This window comes from Pinus tabuliformis, chromosome 9, assembly GCF_031772625.1.
Source record: "Pinus tabuliformis cultivar Carrire ecotype Pingquan chromosome 9, CPIR1, whole genome shotgun sequence".
Classification (NCBI taxonomy): Eukaryota; Viridiplantae; Streptophyta; class Pinopsida; order Pinales; family Pinaceae; genus Pinus; species Pinus tabuliformis.
Window position 1 is genome coordinate 1,996,293,030 of NC_142307.1, and position 6,192 is coordinate 1,996,299,221.

Here is a 6,192-nt window from a genome sequence, read left to right on the forward strand (position 1 = left end):
TATGTTGCAGTTACCTCAGCAGGTGCACAAGCTCTTTGGCTCAGAAAAATTTTGGAAGAAATTGGAGAAAAACAAGTTGAGCCTAGAGTCATTTATTGTGATAATGTAAGTGCCATCAAGTTAGCAAAGAATCGAGTTCATCAGAGCAGGACAAAGCATTTTGACCTCAAATATCACTTCATTAGAGATTTGGTGCAGAAGAAGGAGATTGAATTGAAGCATATAAATACTCACCATCAACTAGCAGATATATTCACTAAAGTAGTTGCAAAAGATCAGTTTTTGGCATTACGAGATAAGATAGTAAATCCTCATTAATCATTAAGGGGGAGTGTTGGGAATAATGCTTAATTAGTTATGTAAATTTCTATTTAGTGTTCTCTGCAAAAAATAAGGCAACAAATTGTTAGCTGCAGTAGTGCTGGAAAATAAGGCAGCAAATTGTTAGCTGCAGTAGTGCTGGAAATTAGCTGTAGATTGATTGCAGAGTTGATTGACAAATATTTTAGTAATAGTTTTAGTATTTAAGAATGTAGTTTATAGTTGAATTAAATATATGAGATTTGCAGCATTTGTTAGCTCACATAGTCACTGTGTTTTTAATTGTTTTATCTTTTATATGTTTTTTTCTTTATAGTACTGTTTTCTCATTTGGCTGGAAATAAGTCATTTCATATTCTACAACATTTGGGCTCACAATGTGTTTCATGTTTCACTTCTAAAAAAAAAATATTTACGATTCTACACACATTATTAATTAGCAAGAGGTTCAGGTAATAAATTGATTCATGAAATATTTACTCTTTTTTTGTATAAAATATATAGATACACTCACAAGAATAGACTAATGATTAAAAGTAATGATGACAAGTAGAGACAGACAAAGAATTTTTGGTAGAGCATTTTTGGTAGAGCCTTTGCACATACTCGACTAGAGAGAAATAATGCCACAGAAGTGAGATATCATCCAAGTTACAGTGCAATGGAAGTACTTTAGCCTAGAGGAAGCTACATGGGAAGATAAAGAATTTATACAGGAGGCATGTTTTCAAAAATAGCTAAAGAAATGAATACTAGGGACATTGTTCCAATTGAGGGGGGAAGATGTGACACCCCAGGTACTTTGTAAATATGTGATAATTTACTGTGGTTATGGATGAACCTAATAAAGTCATTATGAATAATAATAATTAATTGGAATTATTTTCTTTCCACTTGTGTTGACTTTTAGAATTTACACGAAAAGACCTAAGTGGTGCTTGTTTCACCTAATAGTTATGAGAAGTTATTTCCTTTTTATTTACGAGGAGTTGAAGAACTTGGGGGGAGAGGAGAAAAGGAAAAGGAAGGAGCCTGGTGGGAGAATTCTGGAGCTGGACCAGGGCTAGCAGAACTCCATATTCTGACTTGGTCTGTGAATTACCGGATTCTAGGCTAGATCGAGGAAAGGTCTTGATGCCAGTGAATCTATAACTGCTACACAAAAATTGTTCTGGGGTGAAGAAGCACGAGGGAGGATCAGGACGTAATAGCCTAATTCTCACTGGTCGGGTGAAAGGTCATCCTTGTAAATTATGGAGTCTCAACTCAAAGATAACTGCGAATTAACAAACAAAATAGAGAGGAAAGAAAAATCATAAGTTATGTTCTTACTTTCTTATGCTAAGTTTCTGTCTATTGATTATTAAGTAGTTGTCAGGTTCTCTGTGGAAGAAAAGTAGGCAATATAATAAATATATGACTGTATGAGAAAAGAAACAAACAAAAAGATTCTTTGATGGCTATAGGAAATTAAATTTGTATGTGGAAATAAAGGTTGTACTTTAAATCCATTTTAATCAAAGATAACGGAAACAACAAGAAAATGTAAAAACTAACCATCTCTTTCTCTTATGTGTAAATTTCCTTGACGAAGGAAGAACAAAACATAACGAACTGAATAGAGAGGGTTTAGTTATTATCACATTAATAATTGTTCACATTAAATCCTCACTGCCAATATTGTGAGATGTCTAAAAGAACTGAAATACTTGCTAAACAGAAGTTAGTCAGACGCAATTAGAATAACTTTGTATTACACTTTGATCATTTGTAGAAGCTGGAGTTCGAATCTAATAACCGTTAAAAATGAACAATACTGATAGAAGCTTGATACACCCCACACATAATACTTATCCTTCTGCCTATGGTTGTTAACAGGAATTGATTTGGAAACCGCGAGGGTTAAGAAAGATGGAAGAAAACAATGAGAAACCCTTGGATTTCCCTCTCGAAAACAACCATAGGGTATTGGAGAGGTGGTTCCAAAGGGGTTAAACTCTAAATAAAATGATCTGCGCAACAACAACTTGTCTTGACAACTCTAGACTGGAATAATCGAATGCAATTTAAACAAATGGGAAAGGAAACTAAATCCAGAACCCACACAGGTGATAATTCTACAAAAAATAATCATCATAGTAAATATAGTAAGGAAAAGACTATATCAGGGCTGCATGGCTATTAACCAAAGTAACACAGTTCCAACAACAACAACTATGATATTACCTTTAGTCCTGAATACAAACTGGAGAACCATAAGTTCATAAGAAACATAAACTTTCACTTTACCAAGAACCCATCAGGGCAGAATCTCCATCTTCGACAAGAGTAATCATAGCTAAGCAAAAGCTTAATTGAAACATAGAACTTACAGTTGGGAAGTTGTTGCTTTCCTTCATAAGAAAAACAGATACCGTTTCCTTATCCAATGGAAAAACCCTAAGCTAGAGTACAAAACCTAAGTATTCTAAATAAAAACAGTTGGTTGTTCATTACGACATTGAACTTGGGAATTAAATCACACCCCAACAACCAGAAATGCATCTGTGATGTCGAACCTGAAGTCGAGGTGGTGGAGAAAGTGGTTTTAGCCTGTTGAAATCCATGTCGAGTCATAGGGTATCCTGTCGAAGTGACTAGAAAACATGAATCTTAATCTAGTTGGCAATTTTAATCAACAAAAAGATAAGAACATGAAACGCAAAGAGGAATTACCCACCAAGGTGAGTCCTCGCTGCACCAAGCCTGTGAATAATGTAAATAATTCGGTCATAGGACCACCACCTATAAATAAATCACAGTAGTTGTTATTTCCAAGTACTCAACAAACAGAAAATGAAAACCCATAATAGTATAGAAAGAAAAAATTGTTTAAGCCACCGACATACCTGTGGACATGTTTCCTGAGCCGTAGCTAGCCTCTGAGAAGCAACAAGTCAAAGTGGATGCTTGGAATTTGATATCACTAGTGAAACAGGATGCTAGAAGAGTCAAGGGTTCACCATCGCTCAAAGAATTTGCAGAGTGAAACCCTCTCCTGACTAACAATGCAAATGGAAGACTCGGGGTAGGGTTAGGTCAGGTGGTTACCGAAAGGAACCCTAGGCGAACACGGACCGTGTGATAAAATAACAATCCAATTGACACTCGTAATGGTTCTAGGTGGCACGCAAGAAAGTTCTGAAGTCTGGAGCCGGATGAGCACCCGTCAGTGAAAAAAATGTAATTATTATGTAAAATTAAATAACAAGTACCATGGGACTTGCTAACTCATGATATAATTAATATATTGATATAATTAATATATTGCAAAGTGTCTGTGCTATGTAAAAAAAACATTTGGGGTGTTTTAATAAACTTTGTGGATTATTGTTAGGGTAGGAAGGTATATATTTAAGGAATGTAGGTTTTTTTCATTTTTTATTATGATATATTCATGGGTGTAGATGTGACATACTATATGAATTCAAAAATGTTAAACTCATATGTCATTTGATAGATTTCAACATGATCAACTCCATTTCTGCATGGAGTCTAGTAGAGTACAAAATGGTGTTGTAGATCAACATGATCAACTCCTCTATTGAAGGACAAATTTTGCTTGGAGTCTAGTAGGGTACAAAATGGTTTTGGAGAGAAATTTGCAGAAGTGGACCTAAAACTTCATTTTTTGGGCCCTCAATAACTCGATCAAGCACTTAAAATGCTCAATCTAGTGTTTGAAATTCAAATTTCAAATAACTCGATTGAGTGTTTGAATTCAATATTCAAATAGCCCTATCGATCACATGGTTAAATAGAGGCTTGATCAATCTATCATTAAAAAGAGAACTAAGCCTCTCAATACTTGTTTTTAAGTAAAATTTATCTATTCTAAAAAAATATTTTTTATAAATATTCAAATATATTTCAAACTCTAGTTTTCCTTAATTACAAATTCAAATTTTATTTTATTTTACCAAAAAAAGATAATAATTATAATAATATATAGATAACCTTCTATAAAAAGTTTTAACCTTGTTTCTTCAACTTTGAAATTCTTAAAAATGATAATTTGTTTATTGTTTGATTTTAAATATAACATACTTTTATACTTAATAGATTTTTTAAATATAAATAAATCAAATCATAATAAATAAATAAAACAACAAACTAAACTAAGTTTGCAAAATAATTATTTTAAAAATAATTTCATACCCACATTTAAATCTAGATTACACAAATTCAAATTAGTCAAATAATGTTTTACAATTTATGATTTCCTTATGTTTACGATAGGTTTATCGGCATAAATCACATGGCATTTCATTTGTCAACACTTTATGATTTCCTTATGTTTACGATAGGTTTATCGGCATAAATCACATGGCATTTCATTTGTCAACACGTTTCGAACCAACCATTGTGGTTCCTCATCAGGACAAGTTGAATGAACAAATCTCGCTTTGCATCTTAAATAGATAAAGCAGAACATCCAACGGGTAAATCTCATGACGAGGTAATGGCTAAATTGACAACGGCTAGATTTGACCGGTAAACGGTTAGTTTGGACAGGGTTAGGGGTAAAATTTAATTAAATTAGTTAATTCTGCTAGTTATATTCTTATTAAATTCAAAGTAAATGGACCAATTTTATAAACTTATAATTATAAATATATATTAAAATAAATAAACTATAAAATAAATTAACTTAGAATTAATAATTAGTTATCAAAGTTATTAAATATAAATATTAGAGTAATTAATAGTTAGTTGTAAAAACTATTAAATATGTAAATATTAGATTAATATATAAATACTTAGTTAAATTTTTATATATTTATAAATAAAAATAAATTAATTGTAAAACAAATTAATTATAAATTAATAGTTATATATAAAAGATATTAAACATATAATTATTAGAGTAATTTAAGGGTTGGAAGGAATATTTTAATATTTAAAATTAATTAATAGTTTATTTAAGGGTTAAAAATAGTATATTATCATAGATTAATTTCTTTCTGATACTAGAATAAAATTAATAGCATAAAATAACCATACCTCCAACTATATCAACCACACCTTAAAAACAAAGGCCTCAAGAAACAGGAAACAAGGGGAAATTACTTAAAAGACAACAAGAAAAAGCTATACCAATGGAGGGGAAGAAAGGAAGAAAACGACTAGGGGGAGAGGGCTGGGACCCAACAACTACTCATCTTCCAGCCATCCTCTCTATTGAGATTGTTCAACCTTTTTTCAATCTCAATGGCTTCCCTAAATTTCCAGTGATGGAATTGTGACAACCTAGCAATAACACCAGCCTCCTCGAAACATACATGATGATTGGTTTTCTCCACATGTTCTGCTAAAGCAGAAGACTCGGTTCTCATATTATCAAGGTCAGCTGTGTGCTCACTAATCCTTTGATTAATGGAGCCACCAGTTTCACCAATATAGGGATCGAACCCACCCAACCACATGGTCGGCCCGCACCATGGGCGGCCTAGTAAACCAAACAACCACCATTAAATGAACCCCAACAGCCCCCTCCAAACAACGTTTAATACACCATCAAAATGCACCTGGTGGGTAATGTATTACGAAGGGAGGTATGGGGAGCGGGCCACTAGACTGGCGGACCCGCCCCCATTTTGGTTAAACAAACTATTGTGTAATAAAAAAAGCAGGGGTGGGATTTAATCCCCTGACCCCTCCTCAACAATTTTCTTAACTTAACCCCCTGATCCCCTGATCCCCTGACCCCTCCAAACAAACTTTCTTGTTCTATCTGTCCTAAAATTTTGTATATAAACCCCTTTGTCGGTGCACCCAAGGAGGGAGGAACCAAGAGCACGCACGTGGATCAATGATTTTTTAATTAATTTT

General features: G+C 33.3%; 1 long non-coding RNA gene across 1 annotated transcript; it reads right to left on the minus strand.

The window, feature by feature from the left end:
* Positions 1 to 2,550: 2,550 nt before the first annotated feature.
* On the minus strand, positions 2,551 to 3,399 carry LOC149157040 (uncharacterized). The gene is made up of 3 exons (XR_016262189.1): positions 3,210 to 3,399; positions 3,041 to 3,105; positions 2,551 to 2,945 (listed from the first exon to the last, which is right to left on the minus strand). It is a non-coding gene; the product is annotated as an uncharacterized LOC149157040 (long non-coding RNA).
* Positions 3,400 to 6,192: the final 2,793 nt, after the last annotated feature.